The sequence below is a fragment of the Arvicanthis niloticus genome, chromosome 1 (genome assembly GCF_011762505.2).
Source record: "Arvicanthis niloticus isolate mArvNil1 chromosome 1, mArvNil1.pat.X, whole genome shotgun sequence".
Taxonomy (NCBI): domain Eukaryota; kingdom Metazoa; phylum Chordata; class Mammalia; order Rodentia; family Muridae; genus Arvicanthis; species Arvicanthis niloticus.
Genome location: NC_047658.1, coordinates 25,895,057 through 25,918,734, shown reverse-complemented (window position 1 = coordinate 25,918,734; position 23,678 = coordinate 25,895,057). Strand labels below are relative to the sequence as shown.

Sequence of the window (23,678 nt, the reverse complement as noted above, 5' to 3'; positions counted from 1 at the left end):
TCTAGTGTCAATGCCACGTGGTTTTTATTTCTATAGTTTTGAAGTACAACTCAAAATTGCTAATGGAGGACTATCTAGAAGTTCTTTTCTGTTAAGAATTCTTTTAGCTATCCTATGTTTTTTATATGACTTTAAGAACTGTCCTTTCAAGGTCTCTAAAGAATTATGCTGAAATTTTGAGGAGAATTTCATGGAATATATAGATTTCTTTTGCTAGAATGACCATTTTAGAGATTTGTATTTTAAATAAATTTAAAATGCGATCTGTAGGCAAGTATTTAGACAAATGAACAGAAATATCTCAATTTTAAAGCAACATAAAAGCAATTTATTGAATGTAGAAGACAACTGTTCAATAATGTATCCAACATACACCTCTTCATACTTTATTCATAGTGATGTAATGGGTATGTTTAAAAGACACAAATGACAATTCGATAATGACTACATACAACTGGCCAATGAACGTGTACTAGTTATAGTAATAAAATAACAATCATCTTGTCACATGAAAAGAAAAAATCAGTGGTATTGCTACAGTACCTAAACCATTCTCACTGCTGTATTTTCGATGCTTAGGAATAAAAAGTACTATAGGTAAAACTAAAATAATGACAAGAAATCAATAATTCATTTCTGTTTTAGATTAAAGTTATTATAAAATAAATAATTATATTTAAGAAAAGCCTTCATAAACCTGTTTGTCAAATTATGGGAAAGACCATAATCTTATTTCTTGAGAAACAGCAAATCAAACAAAAATCAATGGTGATAAATCACATTTGATTAGATGTTAGCAGAAAAACACAATAAATGCATAAAGCTGTTCACCTAAAAATCACAAATTCACCTAAAATGATAAATGGTTACATTAAAAAAGTAGTACAAGATATGACATCAGCCAATATGGGGCAGACACCAGGAATAAACTTTGCCTAAAATGTTATACAAATTTTATTGTTTTTATGAAAGTTTCTTTAGCAGCAATGAAATCTTACCCACATGTAGATTAGCTCAGTTAAATCTACCACATAGGTAATATAGGTGTTTTTATAAATAAAACAGGGTAATCAATGCATCTATATAGAAAATAAAATGAGTAGGAGCTAGTATAGTTTAAAAATATTTAATAAATAAATAATGGATCACCTTTAACATCTAGAAATTGCTGCAAGTTTTTCAGAGGATTTTAAAGGGGGCAGTAAATAGGGAAAACTGATGAATATAGTTAAAACAACAAATTATTACTAGCTATTAATGTTAATATTGGAGCATCATTCTCTTGGGCATTCTTTATGCCTTTAAGGTCCTGAAGCCTTGAATTTGGCTCTGTGGTACTTTTAGGATGGTAGTCCCTGATTTGCAGATAATCGGCTAGTGGGAATCATTTCTTCTATCTGATCTTTGCCCATTTGCCTCTTGGTGTGGTTGCGCTGGAAACCATTGACAAATTCATTACAAAATGATCTCAGCTTTGGTTCTGAATGTCATAGTGCTAACAGTCAACATTAAAACCCAAGTTTAATTTACAATTTTGTGCCTTGACTACCTTGGTAGTTGTGGAAATAGAGCTGTGCATTTTGGGATTACTTTGTGTAGCTTTTTTTGAAGATGCTGACTAATGCACTAAAGAAGACATTGGCATGTATCAAGGGTAAATGTGTGATGATTCTGAGGGTTTTATCTTAACCACACAAGTTTTTGTCCATGTGATTTTGTGTGATTTCAAGAAATGGCAGCATGTTTGGGTGCTATAATGTTGGGAATTCCAAGACAGCATAAAATATGGAGTTTTAATAGGTTGTAATGATAAATCACCATGTGGACAAATGGAGAATCAGAGAAAACTGACTGTAGAAACTTTTAGAAGACAGATTCTGTGCAAGCTGGGTATGGATTGGATTAATTAAACAAAAATATCAAGATATCAAGAGAAAAATTGGAAGAGAAAAATCATTGAATCCTGATGAGGAGCTATCTGCCAGCACAAAGCAAACTGAGGACACCTGGTATCCAAAAAAAAAAAAAAAAAAAAAAAATCTCCAGAGGAGACAGAAGACAGGAAGATGGTGATTATAAACTCTTTTCATAGGTTAGCTACTGTAGAAACTTCGTGTACTAAAACAGCAAGGATCATCACAAAGTAGAGACCAGGCATCCCAGAAAGCACAGTTGTATAGAACCTGAGCAGTGAGGGAGTCTCCTCTTCAGACTTTTCAGAGAATAGAAAAGTGGTGGGAAGACAAACACAGAATCTTCCTTTCCCAATTATTCCACAAAATATTATTAAATACTTAATATCATTAAATATTAAATATTAAATAGTTCAAGATAGACAAATCTAAGAGCTAAACGGCAATTCTATAGGCCAAGATAATATATATTTATACTTCAAATACAATATGCTTTAATTTCATATTTGTTCATCCATGTATAGATACATATTTATGAATGTATATCAATATGTATTGGTATCGGCAGACAGACAGATGAAGATAAAATGTGGCAGACTGATGTTTTACCATGTTAGTGAGAGTCTAATCAGAGAAACTCACAGTGTAGCGTGACAACTCTTGCAAGTATCAAAGCAGACAAAGGTCAAGGTATGCTAATGCTGAGAACTGGTGTTTAACTTGTGTATTTCCAAAGTGATGAGATTCTCCTTGATTTAATTTGCACTTGAATTTTTTAATATCTCCATATTAGAGCCAGAGGACTTTTTGATCCAATTAATTAGCTGATATGATAGTAAAATTTAAAACCAGAATTTGGAAGCAGGAAACAAAATGAAAATATAAATTTTGTAATACTTTTTCAATCAAGGCATCATGAGAAAAAAAATCTAAGTACAAACATGTCTTTTTTTGGCCTTTGGTTACTTTACCAAGAGATGTTTAAATGTAATTAATATTATAAGGCAAAGTAGAGATGCTCACAGACCGCCTGCAACAACATATTACATGGACATGCAGGCAAATACTGCTAATTTTCAAAAAGAATATATATTATTAGGTATTTTTAAACCTTTAGAGGTATAATTTATGGAGATTTGATACAGTGCATAGTTAATGTTCAATAAATTGTTTTTCACTATAAGCTAAATTTATATGATGAGCATACTCACGTTATATTAATCAAAAACATCACAGTTTGTGAAAGTTGTTAGACAATCACAAGTGAGTTTTGAGAAAAATAATGATTTTATTTACATATAATTCAGGTAAAGCCTTTTACCTATTGGTTCTTGACTATTGACAAATTTGTAGTAACTGGTTAAGGGAGGCAGGAAGTTGGCCAAAATACTGTCTTTGCAGGAGACAATAAGTGTTTGTCTTCATTATATAGCCTGATCATGTCTCAAAAAACATTAAATACAGATTTTAATTTCTGCATGGCACTCACTTCAGTCCTGATCTCTTTCAGGACACTTGTGATTAACAGTCACAGAACCTCTAAAACTTTTCCTCCCTTGGAATTCAAAACCATGATGATTTCAAGGCTGCATGACTGAACTCAGTAATTGGAACTCAGCGGTAACAATCCAGAGGGGCACAAAGTTAGATTTTTGCATTCATTCTGTGATTCTAATTTTCTGGCTAGGAACAGTGTGCCTGTTACCTTGCCAGTTCACATGAATAAACAGTTAATGATGAAAACAATCTAATGTCTGGAAGAAAAACCCCACAAAATTATACCAACAAACAAACACAAATAAAGATGGGAGTGTATCTCATGGTGTGTGAAACAAATGTGTGGTGACATTTTGTAAAATGGGCAATTTTTTCTAGTAGGAAGGACTGGTCCAAGTCATGTTTGAAGAAGCTGTCAGCGAGAAGAATGGATTTATGTTGATTCTACAATGTTGCATATGGCTTCAGGTTAACTCTGACACACCAGTGTTCTAACAATTAATTCCCTGCTGTAGATATCTGTGTTCTTTATCTTTCTGTTACTGAACAAATAACTAAATAACTTATAGAAGACAGAGATGACTGTGGTTCTGAGATTCAGAATTCTCAGCAGGGAATCAGATGTTCCTGTGGCTTTGAGTGCAGCAGGGACTCAGAAAGCCCAGTGAGAAGGCAGTGCACTCAACTTATGGCTAGGAAAAGAGGAGAGGAAGAAGAGAAAATGGTTAGGTGTCACTGTGCCCTTTCACAGATAATGTTGCCATAAACTGAAAGTTCCACTGCCCTCCGACCACACAATCCTGGGGATGTAGCATTTAACATAGGGCCATCAAAAGACACTTGAGGTCAAAACATAACTGGCCTTAATACTTGATGTAATTAAAGTGGTATAAAAGCAAAAAGGAGGGTTGATTTGATAGGGTGTTTCTAAGGAGGGGAAATGGGGAAAGAGGATGACATCTGAAATGTAAATGAATAAAATATCCAATATTTTAAATTGGATATTTTAATAGAAAATTAAAAAAAGAAAATTAAAAAAAGAAAGTTACCCTCAGTATGGAGACGATGTGCATGTTACTGAGAAGCTATTTTACCTTATGTCCTTATGGTACTCATGAAATACTGACAGTGTTTAAGCTGCTATGAGCAGACTTTGTGAGTTATTGGTCTTTGTCTGGGCATGAACTGTGGATAACAATTTCAATATGCTTTAAGTCATTTTTCCAGGAAGTAGATTGTCTAAGCTGCCTTGTAGCAGTCACTTGGCAGCAAACATCTCTGGTGGAGATAATTCTGTATAATATTCTAATGAGAATTAATGAAGATTGGTTTTATCTTCAAGAAGGTCATTTTCTGTCTCAGTGTAGAGAAATTTCCTCTGGCTATAATCACTATCTAAACCTGAGTATGTCATCAGGGTTTATGCTAGCAGTTTATAAAATATGGTTTAAAGAATCATGGTCTCTATTATATGCTCTTTATTGGATAAATTAACATGAGAATTTCCATGTTTATAAGAAATCATGTATATACAGTATATCTAGTATGAAGATCCCTTCATTGAAGAAATCTGTGTATTTCACAGTGCTTCTTCCATAGGAATGACTTTGCTCTTTTAATGTTGATTCATGTCTTCTGAAGGTAATAGTATCTGATAGAAACAAACAGAAACAACTGGTTTTGACAGTAAATGATTATTATTATTTTGTTGTTGTTTATTTTGTTTTACTAACATTTCAATTAAGCTTGAGGTTTTTATGAAAGGCAGCCTTTCTATTTCTTCAACAAAAACAACATGCCTGCACAATAGGAACCACAGGTTGAGACATATCCTCAATAGCAGTCAGAAAGATCTCAGGAAAGACATGCAGCCAGGAACAGAAGCTCAGCAGAGTCAATCTGTGAAATCCTGCTGCTGATCTCTATAGAAAGACACCTATATCCTCCATGGCTGACCATTTATAAACTGCCCTCTCTTCAGCTCCATTCTGAGATGAGTCTTTTAAGACTCTTCTCCAGGAAACTTTTGGAGCTTTCCAGATGAGATATTGGTGCCAGAAGTGACCCATTTCATAAAGTAGGACTTGTAGGATTAGATTTTTTTTGTTGTTGTTCAAGACTGGGTTAAGTATGAATTGTCTACAGTTGTGTGTGGGAAGGAAGGCAGAACTACAGGGCAGAGGCTGTCAAAAACACAGAGCACTTTCCAGAGATAACAAGTTGGAATATGGAAGAAACCTAAAGTCACGTGGGCAGATCTCCCATCATCAAAGGGAAACAAAGACAAAGATACACAACCATTCTGATTTAGTAGTGGTAGGAATGTAACACACTGTGAGAACTGACCAAATTTACAGTCAGATATTAACAGTATCCTCAAATATAGGGTTGGAGAGATGGCTCAGTGGTTAAAGATTTCTGTTGCATATAATTGGAGTTCAGTTCCCAGCATCCTTGCCCAGATGCCCACTAGTGCCTCTAACTTCTGCTCCAGGCCACCTAACTCTTTCTTCAGGCACACACACACACACACACACACACACACACACACACACACTCCCACACAAAATATACAAACACACACATAGTAATAGTCTTATTTTTAAAATCATGTAATATGTGTCATTATTTGTCCAAAAGTAGTTAAATATTTTTATACTTGAACTTTGAAAACTGGAAGTATTTTAATAAGTAAAAGTAATTTCAACTAATATATAATGAACAATACCATTTACCTTTGATTTGTAAATTCTAACAATGTATATTACTTTGAAAACATTAATGAAGCTTGACTTCTTTCTGTATGTCTCCATAACAGTTTTTCCAACAGACAAGCACATGAAGAAAGAGGAAAGTAATGCTTTCAGCATGTATTTCTCATGTTCCCCTTTATGGCAATTTGACTAGTTTAGTTTAATACTTCTGTTAGAAGAGAAACTTGGACTTTCAGGATCTTAAGTCTTAAATAAGGATTGTATCTCATTTTGTTAAATCTTTACATAAAAGAGGAGCAATTCCACCAATACAATAGAATGTAGCCATTTCAGGTCTCTCGGAATTGATACCTATCTTAGTCAATGTGCTATTACTGTAAAGAGACACCACGGACAGGGCAACTTTTATAAAATAAATCATTTATTTGGGGGCTTGCTTGCAGTTTCAGAGGGTGGGCCCATTATTATCATGGCAGAGAGCATGGCAGCAGGTATGGCAGGAATGGTGGAGAAGAAGTAGTTGAAAGTTGCATCCCAATCCACAAGCAGAAATAGACAGAGAGGAGGGAGGAGCAGGAGCAGGAGGGGGATGGGGAAGGTGAGAGAGAGAGAGAGAGAGAGAGAGAGAGAGAGAGAGAGAGAGAGCGAGAGAGAGAGGGAGAGAGGAAGAGGGACAGGGATATAGGGAGAGGGAGAGAGAGGGGTGAAAGGGATGGAGAGGGGAGGGGGAAGGGACAGGGGAGGGAGGGCAAGGGAGAGGGAAAGTGAGAGGGTGTGGTTGGGTCTGGCATGTACTTTTGAAACCTGAAAGCTGACTCACAGTGACACACTTTCTCCAGGTCCACACCTAATCCTTCTAGTTTTTTTTTTTTTTTTTTTTTAATTTTTTCAAAGAGTTCTATACTCCCTTGTGGCTAAGCACTTCTCTATAAGATCCTAAGAGACCATTTCATTCAAACAACTACAGCTTTCTAAGTCCAGCCAGTTCAAGAAAGTGTGTCTAAGACCACAGAGTGAAAAGGAGAAACCCATGCCTGCAGTCAGCACTGATATCAGTCTCTTCACTTTGATGGAACAGAGGCACTGAATTCTTAGATACACTGGCCCCTTACTCTTGTGTATATAACATGTCTATCTGGATGTCAATGTGTGACAACATCCTGTGGAACTAGAAATGTATAGTTCATTCTAACAAGACATTGAACATTAATAAAGCCCAGGTTTATCATACACATTAATTCTTCATAGTAAGTGTCACAAAATAAAATTATCTTTTTGAGTGATCTTTAAGAATGATAAGCCTCAACAAAACCACATATAAAATAGCTAAATAATAAGAAAAATGAAAATGTTGTAACCAAATAAAACCAAAATCAAACTAAAATATGAAAAGCTATAATTAACCCTTTTATATTGTCTTTTAGAATAATTTTCATAAAAAATTTGACTAGGAAATTGAATTTGGATTAAACCTGAAAATTGTAATTATTTTAAACACTTTATGAAACTGTTCTTTTAAGTCTTTGGGTGACATCTCAAGTAAAAACTGAATGAATTAAGCTGAATGAAGCTCATGCAGATATGCTCTGTCAGTATCAGGCAATATGCACTGTGAGCTAGTTTCTCTCTCAGCATCAACAGTCACAGAAATAATTAATTGATGTTAATTGATATATTCAATTTAGAACCCTCAAGGAAGTAAACTAGTGAGCAATAGCAAAACATTTGCTTTAGGAAACCAAGAAATGCAGATCGACTCAAATACAATGACTGACAGGTTTCTTCAATAAGATCTCTATAAACCCAGAGAGTAGAAGGGGGAAAGGGGAATGAGAAGAACAGAGATGGCTTGGGAAACTGCCTGGGAACACGCCAGTAAAACCAAAAACAATGGCAACTGATTGATATTATACAATGTGTACACCTTTGAAATTGTCATTTTTCCATACTTGAAGACCATTTGCAAGGCAAGCCCTCTACTATTTCTCTACCTATGCTTTCCTTTTTTTCCCTAGAATTTTCTAATGTTAAGAAAATGAATTCCAAAATGCTGAAGCTGATGTATTTCAATCAGACTAATTCCCTGGAGTTGTACCCAAATCACCAAAAGTGTCTGGCCTAGGTTCTTTCTATTCTAGTGCATGGATTTCCTCTTTTCATTTATTCAATAATTGTTGAGGATTATTTTAGCTTCTGGCTACTTAAGATTAAATTTCTATAACAAACATGCACAGGTTTTGGGTAAGTGTAAACCCTAAACTCTGCAATATGCCTAAGGATACAACTGGGAAATGTTAAATGTTAAAGAAGCAAACTATATTCCTGAATAGTAGCCATTTAACATTCATACCAGTGACGTGCCCATGATCTAGTTTGCCTGGACCTTTCCCAGCCAGCACGTGATGCTACTCTATGTAATTTTATTTCTTTGTAGTGGTGTGCAATGTCATCATTTTATGCTTCCTTGATAGATAATGATGCTTTCTTTACTTATTTACATCCATCATTTTACCTTCTAGTGGGTTTCAGTCCCTGTGTCTCACTCATTGTTCTTATTGAATAGTTTGATTTATTGTTATTCTTTTGCTTTGTTATAAAAACAAATTAGTGGTGTATATAGACATATGAAACCTGTAGCTGACTAATGATTCACAACATTGTGAATTTGCAGTATTCACCCAGAAAGCCATCATCACAGACCATACTACACATCCCATTTCTGTGCTTTTCTGCTGTGTCAATATTCATTTGTTTGTCATATCTATTTATCTATCCTATCTGTCTGTCTGTCTGTCATTCTATCTATCTGTCTGTCTGTCCATCCATCCATCCATCTATCTATCTATCTATCTATCTATCTATCTATCTATCTATCTAACTAACAAACTAACTATCTATGCATGTATTTAGGTATCTATATGCATCTATCTATGTCTCTATGTCCCTGTGTCTCTGTCTCTATTTATCTATCGATCTAACTATCTATTATCTGTCTGTCTATGTATATATACCCGTACCTATGTATCTATCTATGCATCTATGTCTCTATATCTATGTCTGTCTCTATCTATCTATCTATCTATCTATCTATCTATCTATGCAGCTATCTATGTCTCTGTCTCTATCTTTATCTATGTATGATCTATCTATGTATTTATGTATCTATTTATCTATCTACATAGCTTTCTATCTCTCTGCATCTGCATTATCATCTTTAAGTCTGCCATATGTCCTATCATGCACCAATCTGCTATCCTGCTATCTATCTATCTATCTATCTATCTATCTATCTATCTATCTTTACCATCATTTTTAAAGCTGACCTCTATATATCATCAATCATTTATCTTTCATCTATCATTATTTATGAAGGAGATGTATTTGCTCCATTCTTACATTCTTTATATAACTCTAGATACTATCCTTGTAGTGGATATGTGATATTCAAATCTTTTGTTCCTGAAGCCTGAGTAACTTCTTAAACCTGATAAATATTGTAGTCTCTTGAGTACAATCACTGTTTATGCATGGGCAAATAATTACATATATGTGTTACATGAATATATGTGTGATGTCTGTGTTTATCTAGTTCATAAAAGAAACAAAACAAAAGTCAGTGTAGCTGCTGGATTACTGAAAGAAGGAAGCATGGCTAGGAAACATAGCATGTGACTGTCAATCCACATTTACATAATCATGAAATGGTATCATCAACAAGTGAACCAATCACATGGAATGTGAGTGGACACTGGTTTTCACAGCTCCTTATCTTGCAACTGTACTATCAGTTGCTGCCACTACAGATACTGACCTAAGGAATCCAAAAGAAGTCATTGTATGAATTTTGATCAGGGCAGCTCATGGTTCAAGAAAATCATGTTTTTCCTGATCACAGCAAAGGTTGATAGAATTATCTGTACTTCTGATTCAGGAAAATTACAATTCTTTGTCACAGGCTTTAGGTAAAGGGTTGATGGTATTTTCTATACTCTTATGGGATTTGAGCTCTTAATTGGAAAGAAAAAAACCAACTTTTTCCATTAAATGGTTCAGAGTCAATAGAATGGATGCTTTCGTAAAAAGACATTTTGTCTATAAAGAAAATCCTAACTAATAGTGTGCTTCTCAGCAGCTCCAGGTCCCATAGGGACACCACATTGTTCTCCATGGATTGTCAATCACAGTGAAATATTGAGTAACTAGTGCTGTAGACCAGGGGTGGTCATTACTCAAAACTGTAATATGCATGCACAAATTACTTTCTTTAAAAGTGTATTAATATAATATTTTGTAAGGAAAAGTAGCTTTAGCATGCTCATCATTTGACAGGAAACGATAGAACTGGCCAGCCTCATTTCTAAAACGTTTCCAAGATATAAGAAAACCAACTTTAACAATAGACTCTTATTTCATCTCAGTCTCTAAAAAGTGTCCAGATTTAAGGTAAATTAAATTCTAATTCATTCATGAGATATTGAAGGAAGCCTCACTCAGCTATTTATTGCTTCTGTGACTCACCTAACTCTAGGACTTTCAATAAGGCTTGACACAAATAGACCATATTAAGATAGATTTATTTTTCATCATTATTAATATATTTTGAATATATATAATTTAAACTTTTCATTTTATCTAATATTTTATATTCTATTGCCCAAGATTGGCTTAAGATTTATCTTACAGCTATGTTTGTTGTTGAAAACAGAGTGAATACATTACAAAGCCATTGTATAGGCTTATCATAAACAAGATTACTAAGACTTGATTTATTCAGGCAGATGAGTAGGGATGTTAATTAAAATTATTTTATGTTTTATATACAAATAAAATAAATCTCAAGAAAAAATTCACGAAATTACCATATGGTTAATAGGAACAAGATATGACATGTTAAGAGTGCACCAGAGGGCAGAAACTGGGGATAGGCTTTTCAATGACCTATTATTATTTAAGTCATAAATATGGATGCATTTTGAAATGCAAATATTTTAATCTATCCTGGTCATTTTCAGTAATATGAAGAATAAAAATTTAATTAACAGTCAAAAAGATTCTCTTTGTCAAATGGAAGGCTGTGAGTATGACTTCTGACCTCTGTTTTGCTGCTTATGTGAAAGCCAATGTAGAACTATCAGGGTTGGTAAGGACATAAATATTATCTCAGATGTAGTCACTCTGGTGATTTGGGTCACGGTTTTGACTCAAGCTCAGCAAGTACTAAGAGGCCTGTGAGTCAAGACACTGTCCACAAAGGATATAGGGATACTTAAATAGTGTTCCTCACTCATGTATCAGAGATGGGCAACCACAGACTCCACAATGATAGACCTGCCTTTGGAACATATAATCATGTAATTATGTGATATGTGAAGTACTACATTGATTCTTTCTGAAGAGAACACCAACAAAACAACAGTTTCTCAACCTAAGACTTAAAAAGAAATAGACTAGAGAGTCAATTCCACAAAACAACACCAGAAAATAAAATGAGGTAAATTCAATTTAAAGTTATTTCACTGGTTTTCTAGCATAGCGCACAGCCATACATTAAGTGCATGAACAAGGCTTCATTGAAATTTGAATTTTCGAACTCTGGCCTGCTTCTCCGGGTTTCCTCATGCGTTCCACCACTGATATGGTGTATTGCAGCTTTACGAAGATTACGGTGCTGCTGTCTGCCAAGGACTTTATTGACCTTACGTTATCCAGGACTCAACAAAAGACTATAACAGTTATTCATAAACCTTATCAAATTCATTGAATTTGACATTTTTATATGAGTAAAGTCTTATTTACTCAACAGAATTAACATGACAGTCTGTCACAGATTCTGTTGGATTTCCCTGAATTGGATTATGTCCATCCATTTTATACTGACTTGATTAATATTCTCTATGTCAAGAATCACTATAAATTGGCTCTAGGTCAAATAAATGTTGCCAAAAATTTGGTGGAAAATGTTGCTAAAGATTATGCACCACTTATGAAATATGGTGATTCTCTGTACCAATACAAAAAGCTGAAGCTTGCTGCCCTTGGAGGAATGTGTACTATTATCAAGAGACAAAAGCAGAGTTTGGAGAATTTGGAACAAGTACCTCAACATTTATCCCACTTGCCAACCATTGATCCAAATACAAAAACTCTGCTTTTGTGTGGGTATCCAAATGTTGGGAAATCCAGCTTTATCAATAAGGTGACAAGAGAAAATGTGGATATTCAGCCCTATGCATTTACCACCAAATCTCTGTTTGTTGGGCACATGGATTATAAGTATCTGCACTGGCAGGTTGTAGATATCCCTGGGATTTTGTACCATCCTTTGGAGGATAGAAACACCATTGAGATGCAGGCCATCACAGTCCTGGCCCAACTCCAAGGTGCAATTCTGTATGTGATGGATTTGTGTGAGCAGTGTGGACATAGGTTAAAGGAGCAATTAGAATGCTCCTAGAATATCAGACCTTTGTTTATCAACAAGCCTCTTATTGTTGTAGCAGACAAATGTGATGTGAAGAGAATTTTCTGAACTTTCTGAAGAAGATTAGAAAATTCTAAACTTGCAGGCTGAAGGGTTTCCTGTCATTGAGACCAGCACCCTGACTGAGGAAGGTGCCATTCAAGTTAAAACAGAGGCTTGTGATAGGCTTCTGACTCATCAAGAAGAAACTAAAATGAAAGGAAAAAAAGTGAATGAGTTTCTGAACAGATTGCACTTAGTTGTGGCAAACAAGAGAGATGATAAAGAGAGACCCCCTTTCATCCCAAAAGGAGTGATAGCTCAAAGAAGAGAGTGGATATCACAGAGCCCAAGAAGAAGAGGGAATGAGATCTTGAGCTGAAAATGGGAGATGATTATATTTTGGATCTTCAGAAATACTAGGACTTAATGAATTCATCTGAGAAATATGATAAGATGCCAGAGATTTGGGAAGGCCACAGTGTTGCTGATTATATCGATCCTGCTATCCTGAAGAAATTAGAAGAGATGGAAAAAGAAGAAGAACTAAGAACAGCTGCTGGGGAGTATGACAGTAACTGAGAGTGAAGACAAGAAAATGATGGAAATACGACAGCTGACAAAACAAATGTATTTATTTTCAGTTTCAATAAACTTACTAATTGCATGTTATTACATTATATTTTACTACATGTTACTTGCCCGAGGTTTTCTGACACACCAGATTTATAACCTCAGCTAACTTGTCTTAGCATTTACTCAAAGACATGGTATAGGTTCATGCAACACTCTGAAATACATTTAAACATCTTTTACTTAATATCAATGTTATGGAGATAAATTTAACCCTTGAGAAATACTTGTATAGATGTCTAGGATCCACATTTGTATGAACTAGTTCCAATAAAAACATTGTAATACCAGAAAAAATATTGTTTCACATTAGAGCATAAGAGCCAACATGAGCCACTTGAGGCATATCTATTTAGTCAATTATGTGCAGCAGTAAGAAAACATTAACAACTCTCCTGATATGAGTTTTTGGCCAACTCTCATTTCTAAAATTAACAGCACAGGAGGAGAAATAGGCTTTTCTCCATGATGTATTTCAGTTTGCTTACACCCAGCTGTGTATCAGGATTGTACATGATTGGAGACAACCAATTAATATTATTTAATATTTCACTGTAAGTATATTTAATATTACTTTATATTTCAATGTAAGTAGAATCCTCTTAATACACTGCAGGAACCAATTGTTCTTATGTTCTCTGATAATAAAATAGATTTGTTGTTGATTAGAGTGACATGATACAAAAAACATCTTAGGAAGTTCTGGGATTTGTCTTTCCATCTTTTGGCTCTAGAGAAATTTCACTTACTCTAAGTCTTGTAAAATGTAGAGCTTTGAACTAGAACAGAGCTTTTATTCACAGCTGGTCTCCCAACAGTATACTCTTTAAAGTACACTTGAAGGCATTAAAGAACTACAAAGCAACAGGAAAGAAGTCAGACATAATGGCAGTGCAAATAACACCCCTCTTCTAAGGATGTCTCCCAGCAATTTTGAAAATATTTGCAGAAGATATTGACTAGATGGTTGACCTTCCATTTGTGTCAGAGTCATTTACTGTCAATAATTCTGTGTCCTCTACTCATGGAACAAAATATAATTTTTATGAATGCCCCCTTTTCTCTGTCATAGACTTAACATGATCTCTACCTTTTATTTCCTCTTGCTCATAAATCACTTCCTCTTCAATGGTCCACTTACTTGACACATGTCACTGGCAATAAACATTCAAACAGTCTAGAGATGTATAGGCTTAAAAATGATATTTTAATTTTATGTCCTTATTTTAAACATAGATACGCAGAGATCAGGAATCTTATACAATGACTAACAAGGACACTTTGGCTCTAAAGTTGCTTAGAATGCTAGTCACTTTATGAACCCAACTGATACTGTTTCTTGGGACATGGAACCACTAGGCTTCTTTTCCATTACTGTTTTTCAAAATATATTGTATAGTATAAACCAGTTCGTGATGTGACACTTGCCTATAATTTTATAAGTTTATAAAATTTAAAGATTACTAATGGATAATGTAAGCAATAAACAGTAAAAAATGAAGTCAGACAAATTTGTAAATCTTTCTACCCATGAGGTAAAAACAACCTATCTTAGTTATTTATTGACATCTCTGCTCATGGCTTTGATCTGATATTATGAGTTATACACTCTATATGAAATTACATCATAAATAGAAACCCAAGTAACTATATATACTCTTTTGAGCTAAATCCCATTCTATGTGATTAAAGTAAATACATCTAATTTTCGTAATGTTCAGCAATGTACACAGAACCAACCAGATGTTGTGACAGCAGAACAATCTTGAGAACAGGGGTACAGACACTAAACCACATTCACTTCCTCTCTGATTCCTTTTCTGTCTCATTTTTTTCTATTAGATAACAGGGGTCTCTTGCTAACTGGAGGGTGATTGACTGATCTGCATGTAAATCTTATTTTATTTTTCTGTCAATAACTAAAAAGCTCATGAAAAATTTTCTAACAGTTTCACAGGATACCCTAAACTCTTCTCATAATTAGCTCATTTTTACAATGACTTTGCTGGGTGTGTTACATGATTGGTGCTATTTGCTATGTGAAAAATCTGCACATGATGATGACCTATAGACTAATGTCTTTAACTACTACTACATGTTCTATGATTTAAGACAGAAGACTATCATCTTGCTGTTACTGGAAAACAGAGATTGCAACAGAAACTTCTGAAATGGTATAATTTATTGTCTCCTAGTTCACACTTGGAGCTTTATATAAATTTTTAGTAAATTACTCAATTTTGTATAATATGTAATAATTCATATGAATGTCTTTTTAGGAGATATATAGTTATAATTAATCAATTTCATTGCCCAAATGAGTCATTTGCTGGGTGACTGATAGCACTCTCATTTTTTGAAAATAAAAACATTACAGAAAAATACTAAAATAATGAACATAATTCTATTATTTTCTGCCATAATTTTGCATCCTACCTGTTTAACTGGGTAACTTAAATAATTGAGCTCTTGGTCTTAAAGTCATTTTTAGAAAATCTTCTAATAGTTACTTAGAAACAGTTACACATATGATATCACAAATCACAAATGAGAAAATGTCACATCACATATCAACAGACTTAGGTATCATCTAATTCCATATTAGAAGTAGATAGATTTAGAATCTTGTCTGACTTCATTTTCTACTGCTTATTACTTTCATCATCCATCAGTCATCTTTAGATTTTATAAAACACTCAGAAAAATTATAGACAAATGTGACTTCACAAAATGGTTTACATTATAGAAAACATTTTGAAAACTAGTAATGGAAAAGAAGCCTGCTGGATTTTGCTATGGGGTCAATTCATAGTCAATACATAAACGTTTGAACTGTTACTGACATCAGTCATAGGGAAAATCTGATATACAAAGATTCTCCAAAAAATTATACTTTAAAAAATGGTACTGTAAATAGGCACTTGGGGCTGGAACTGCAACCTCAGGAGCAAATCGCTTTCACACTTTCCTGGTACAGACACTTCTCTGATTCATTTATACAAAATGATAGTATTATGTACAAAGTTTTAGTGAGACGCAAAATACTTCATCCTGAATAGTCTCTTAGAAGGAAAAAAAACCAAAAACAAAAGCATTATGATAATCTAGAACTTAGATTTCAAAGAGAAGGAGACACATGGAGTCTTGTGTTCTTGTACTGTATAGCCCAGCCAATCCTCAAATGTACAGCGATTTGAGGCTCCTGTCTCAGCCTCTTTGAGTGTTGATTCGCTTATTTTTAGAGGTAATAAACTACGTTGTGTATGAACAAGGGAGCACCTTTTTGTAATAATCACAAAATATGTATAGCAAAATAACACTCATTTGAAGGATGCATTTCTGCTCATACATCAAGTTTGCATTAAATATTTTAATGTCTTTGCTACATGAACTCAGTGTGGTCATCTTTACTGTTTTACTTCTCTACAGTCCTCTGATTCAGAGTGATCAAGTACCTGGCATAAGTCATGAGGTCATTTCTACAAAGGAGCAGCTGCTCATTTTTTTGTTATAACCCCTTGATTTATACTTTCTTGAGGAAAAAGTATCTTGTGATACAATAATGTGAGTATCCAACATAAGTTTTATTACTTTCCTACTAGACATGCAACATGAAACAATAATGGTAAAACTTCAGATTTTCTGTTGAGGAAGAGAAGACTCAGAGTAATGCTTGAACTATGTCTCCAAGCTATTTTGCTCTGTCTATTGGACACCTATAAAAGCCCTTGAAAAGGTAGTAAAGCATCAAGGAACATTGACCAAAGGTGATAGTGAGGGAGATTTGGAAACTTTTTCAAACTTAGAGCTTTAAGACTTTGTATTCAAATACAGACAACTCTTAGCAGATCCCCTCTCCTGCCCCCTACACTGGGGAGTCTTAGGAGTGTGACAATCCTTTACCCATGTCAGTATGTCCACAGTTCAAAAAAAAATCAGCTCTGAAGTTAATTCGGAGAGCCAGTGTGATTTCCAAAGTTGCAATGTGGAGATCAGCTTCACAACGACCAACGTCCTTAAGGAAAAGTGCCACAGGGGCATATGTGCCCCTATGTTCATAGCAGACTTATTTGTGATAGCCAGAAGCTGGAAACAACCCAGATTTTCCACAACAGAAGAATGGATACAGAAAATATGGTTCATTTACACAGTGAAGTACTACTGGGCTATTAATAAGGTCATCTTGAGTTTTTCAGGCAAACAAAATATCATCCTAAGTGAGGTAACTCAGACCCAAAGGGTATGCATAGTATATACTCACTAACACATGGATATTAGCCAAAAAATTTGGAATTTTGGAGACATAGTACAAAGGATGCTCAGGATAAAATCTACAGAACTCAAGGAAAAGTCTTTATAACTTCTATACTCAGGCTCAGTGAAGAATATCAAGAAGTCCCATGTGGCTACAGTGACTTTCTACAAGGCATTGAAATTGGGAGACAATGAAACAAACTACTATTTTAATAACTTTACTAATATATAATTCTGGTATGATATCTTTGTAATAATTTATAATTCTGAAAATTTTCTCGTGATAATCCATTTTCATTTCTCTTTTCCTCGCTCTCTCCATGACTGAGAAGCTGTAATGATCGTGTCTCCTCAAGGCCATAGTTTCTCTCTAGTCTTCCCCTTACCCACTGACTGATGAGATGTCCCTTCTAAGACATGACATGTGGTGTTCTGGCTTGATATTGCATTTACATTACATATTTTGGTTTATCATCACACTGGAACATGTTAAGAAAAAACATGGGAAATTTATTAATTGTTCTAAGTGTTAAGAAAGATGGTAGTATTATATAAATTTACAATACATGTAAGTTTTTGAGGGCCAATTATTAATATTCCATACATGGATATATCAATAAGAGAGTTAAAAGAAGTAAATTATTTACATATTTTCCTGAAAACTTTTTTCTATTTTGGTATCACTGTTTCATCACTTCTTACTAAAAATATTTATAAGAAACTTTGTCTAATGAGACTATGCATTTAGAAAAAAAAAGTCATATTATCCTGAAAGAATTGAGGAAGAAAGGTTTAAACAAATTTCTATTATCAGTATGCAAAACCTTAAATTTGCAAAGAAAACAAACACACACACATGTATGTATGTATGTATGTATGCTAAGCCTTGTGCTTTCAAATTAGTCTGTATGACTTTGTGAATTTTCTCTTCCTCAGTCTTTCTAGTTCACATGAATGATGCAGGAGCTCTTGAGTGACAATTCTGTGAAAGGAGACTCCTTTTGACCTCATCTCTAGGTCCTTGCTTTGTCAATAGCACTGTGGATGAATTATTCTATTATAAAGCTCATGCACTTGAAAACACCAGTAGGCAACCAAAATTAATGTCTTTAACTAATATTTTTGGTGGTGGCAGCTAGAAACATTGTCTCAATATTTAGAACAGGCTAGACTCCAACTCCAGGCAATCCCTTCCTCAGCCTTCCAAGTGTTATAAAATTAGAACTGTGGACCAAACACCTGCTCCTAATTCTTAACAGTACATATACAATATTTCAAAACCAAATGCAAGACTTGGGAAGTACATTTAAATCTGCTTTGGGCAAATAGTGTCACAGAGAGGACTTCAGAACTTATCATTCCCAAATAGGACTTTAGTGGGAAAATTTGTGATGAACATAAAAATGCCTTACTACATGAATACCCTTATACTACATGGTGTTTTGGTCCTTCTGTAGTTATTTTCAAGCCCGGCCATATTTTTAAAACATATGTTGGTTAAGAAATCTGTTTTGTCAATTTTTTTAAAAAAATTAAAGTATGCCTATATTTACAAAACAGTGATATCTTTTATTTATAAGTATATATTTTCTTTTCTGTATTGTTACATGTTTTATCATAAAGATTAAAAATTTACATGTCTATTTACCTCCCTTTGTGTGAGGAATAAAAAACAAAACAAAGAAACTAACAATAACGACAAGAAAATCTTTTAAGTCTTACCCTTCCTTGTTAACTTTATTTGAAACTAGACATTTTACCTGTAGAAGACATCTTTTTATCCACACTCATAATTAATTTGAGTAAAATTAATGATGGGATTTATGCTTTTAGACATGAAGGAATTAATTAATGCCAGATTTTTTTTTTACTTCTGTACAAAATTGGAAAAAAAAAAAAAAAACAAGAAAAAATAAGAAGTGAGAATTAATGACTTCCAGAAACCTGGCATAATGAGATCACAGAAGAACTATGTTCTTCCTGAGTCAACTGTGGCTTTACAAATACCATATCATAGGAAGAAGCAGAAGTACAGGAGTCTCGAACCAAGGAGTTGAAAATCAGAACATGTTCTATGGAATATTCACAGTGGGGGAAAGATGTCTCCAGAAAACAAGCTTTGCAAGTGTACTCAAAGGCCTGCATAGCATTCATTGTAGATTTCTGTCCAAAGGCCATGCTATGTGAGCAGAGGGTTGGGCTCTGAAGAGTTAGGTCTGCTATCCTGCAGCCGCAGTGTGGCTGAGACAGTCAGACTGGCAGAAGTTTCAGAATACCAGATGAGCTAAACTGAAATTTTTTCCCAACCTTAGAGACATACAAGAACAGGTGTGAACAACTCAAGTGTTGAGTTAAAACACCAGAAAGACTGTTTTAAAACAAAAAGCACTCCTTAGTGTAAAGCAATTTCCAGAAAGCTAAGGAAAGAAAACATAGAACTAGCATTATAAAAACAGTGTAAAAGGAAGAAAAAGAGATATGACTGACAGTAATACAAAGAGATGTACCTACAAAAAATAACATTCACTAAATAATGTCATAAGGATGCGTAATCTCTATTGTGGGTCTAGTCTATGGTAAGCATGCATGGGAACTGTAGGTGACATGGAGGAGACAAGATGTACTCATAAAGAGACATTAGCAGTGAATAAAATCCAAAGCGCAAGACTGTGACCAGGGTAAAAGTTCAGAGCAGGTAACCAATACCTATTAAAACTTTAGAATCAGAATCAGTGATAAGTGAAAATTATAACTTAGTAATGGAGCACCTTCTCAGGGGCAAAGGGGAGGGGGAGTGGGGTAAAGAAATCTTGGAGGGTGGACACAGTAGAGGTCAACATTTTGGAATGTAACTAAATTAAAAAAATTAAAAGTAAATAAAAAGTATGAATTCAAAATAAAAAGTAAATTTGTTGTAATTAACAAAAATAATGAAGCATGAATGGTGCAGTGGGTTGAGGAAAAATACATACTAAGAATTACTCAAATGGAAGTAGAAATTTAACATATAAGTTTAACTGATAATTAATATCAACTTGTCTAATAAAACATTATTTGGAGTTTTAGAAGATTAAAATAGTTATTACTGCATACAAATTATATAAGAGATTGAACAAAATATCAGTATGTTTAAAAAAAAACCCCATAACTTTGTTTGCAGCTTGGACAGGTTGGATAATTTTGCCAAACTTGTGCAAAGTTTGTATAGAACTAAAGTTCTGTATAGAACTATTGTTAGAAATTTCATAGTCAAACTTCAAAAAGTTGAAAATTAAATAGTAACAACAGACCTCCAGATGAAGAACCACTTCAAACTCAAAGAAGGCCTACTGAAAATGGCAAATAATACTGTGGGTGAAAGACAGTGTATGGGAAATGTTGAAAGGCTGTTAGTTCAGAAATGTATGATGAACAAAAATATCCCTGAAAAATATGGGGAAAAAAAATCCCAAATAAGTGAGTCTCCAACTCATTAGCAACAGTCCCCCCTAAAGCGTAGGATAGCTAATGTTGTTTAGGCCAAAAGAGAGTAATATAATTCAAAAACTATTTTATAGATTAGAATGAGGAGCTTCAGAAATTGTGTATGTGTATGCATGCATACATTTACATATATTTCATTCCTTAGAGAAGAAACTCAAAGCAGTAATGTTGCATTGAGAGTTGGATTATGCACCAAAGGGTTATAACAGGAGTAGGGCAGAAATGGTGAATGAATTATGCTATTGACTGTAAAACATCATCTCTGGGCACAGGGTGAAACCTATGAATGTGCAAGATAGTCATCAGAGTTAATATTAAATCAAAGTGAAATGCATGCAAAAATATTCCAAAGTAGAAGTGAAAACCAAAACAGAAACAGACATAGAAACATTAATGCAAATTAGACTACGAGAAAGATGAGAGGAAAAATATATTCAGTGAGAGAAATAAAAAATAAATAATGAAATGGTAGAGATGAACAAAGCCGTATCACTAAATAAAGTAGATGAACATCAATACAAACTAGCAGTTAAACTGAGAGGTGTTCATACAACTACAGCTGTTTATAAGACTTATTTTTGATAATATAAAGTCGAAAAGCTTCACATAAAAACTTGGCTGACAAAATTATTAACAACAAGAAGCGTTTTATGACGTAGAAATTTTTCCTGAAGTTAAGGACGATATTATGTGTGTTGTGTATATACCTGAATGTATATAACAATAATCAGTAAAAAAGATTCCATGAATTTGAAAAGGAGCAGGAGGTGCATGTGCGAGGATTTTGATGAAGGGAAAGGAATGAAAACTAATGTCATTATCCAGAAATAAAAGAAAAAGCATGTATACTTGTGAAAGATAAATGCTTCAGCACCTTTTCCATAAGGCAGCGTGGCAAAAATATGCTAACAATACTTTGAAGTTAATGTAAGAAAACGAAAGGCTAGTATTCCATTTATGGGCTGGCTAGTCAAATGTTAAGTTGACACAAACAATAGTCATATGAGGTTGAAAATTGGCCTCCAGAAGATTGAATTTAAGACAAGCTTATAAAGTATTTTCTTAAATAGTGTTCTATGAAGAAAGGTGTCGTGCATAGTGAGTGGGATCATCCCTCGGCTGGCCGTCCTGGTTCTAAGATGGTAGAAGACTGAAGAAATCATAAGGAGCAAGCCTGTAAGCAACACCCATCCACAGCCTCTGCATCAGTACATGCCTCCAGGTTTTCGTTCCATTTTAATTACTGCCCTGATTTTCTTCAATAATCGACCTATAATGTGAAAGTGTAAGCCATACAAACCCCCTTTTCACCACTTTGCCTTTGGCCATGGTGTTTCTTCATAGCAAATGTAACCTGAAGGAGGATACTTCACAACTGGGCACAGAAGGGGAAATTAATTGCTACAAATGGCTATTTACACAGAGACTCTTTTTTGATTCACAGAGAAAGGAATACTATAAAGAGTGGACCGGACCATGACACTAGAAAAAAACTGGTGAGGTGGAGGTTTAAACTCCAGAAATATCAAAACATTAGATTTAAAATCTCATCTTGAGACTGGAAAGAGTGAAACTATCTCCTTTAGTGTTTGCATGCCTGGCTTGGAGGACAGTGACCCCCAACCAGGTGATGATAGTCATATCACCTAGCACCTGAAACAAGTCGCCATACTAGCGAGGCATCTGAGTACCTTAGTTTTCGGCCAAGTTCAATGACCTTTTCCCTCCCTGGATATTCTCCCACCCTTTCCCCAAACTATACAATCCCAATTAAAGTGTACACATTCAAACCCACCCCGAATAAAGACTAAGATTGGCTCAGAGGGCTGCCTCATTAAAGATCTTTGATGAAGGCATTTTTACTCCCTCCCTACAATCCCATCCCTGGCACTCACTCCGTTCAGACCAGGATCCTGCCTGTTCAGTACCCTGCTTGATCCATCCAGCCTGATGTGCAGAAGCATCTGGACACCCAGAGATGTGGAAAGCAGATGAGGAACCACAGCATTTGTCTGAAACTCTGTCTCACCCCTCCTGGCCTGATGTGCAGTGGCATCTGATGCTCCAGAGGAAAGAGTCTGACTGTGGAACCTGCTGCTGGTTCAGGACTCTGCCCAGTCCTTTCCAAGCTGGTACTGAAAGGAGCCATGGAACCACAGAAGACTATGGAGGGCTCAACTCAAAGTGGGACTACCCTGTCCTGCCATGAGAATCAGAATACTTCCAGGAAAAAGGAGTAAACAGCCTGAAGCAGATACTGAGTTAAAGAAACAGTGCTTTCTGGACATAGCATAGTGGATGCACAAATGAATTCATGGTGATCCCAGCATAAAACTGGGGAGATAAGCACAGAATCCATGCACTACAGTTTTGACATTTTCTAGAGGTTATGGGGACACTTTAAACATTTGACTCATGCTGGGAGAAAGAAAGCTTAAAAATAATGCATTCCAACTTCACGGAAGGCCCCCTTTCAAAAAGTAGTTGAACAACACAAATTTGAGTCAATGTGGGTGATGGGTCCGAAAACTTAAAGTTGGGTGTGGAAGGCTGTAGAGCAAGTGGACTATGCCACCAGACCGAAGAATTAGTAGGGTTGAGCAGGCTCAGGCCCCAGAGAATCTCAGAATTGAGAATACCAGAACTGGAGCCACCCTCTGCTAATCTACCTGATCTGGAGCACATAACCATGACACCCCACTGAGAGGACCATAGCCATTAGCC

General features: G+C 34.9%; 1 pseudogene; it reads left to right on the top strand.

Annotated features, from left to right (window-relative positions):
* Positions 1-11,759: 11,759 nt before the first annotated feature.
* Positions 11,760-13,326, top strand: LOC117707910 (GTP-binding protein 4-like; annotated as a pseudogene).
* The last annotated feature ends 10,352 nt before the right edge of the window (positions 13,327-23,678 follow it).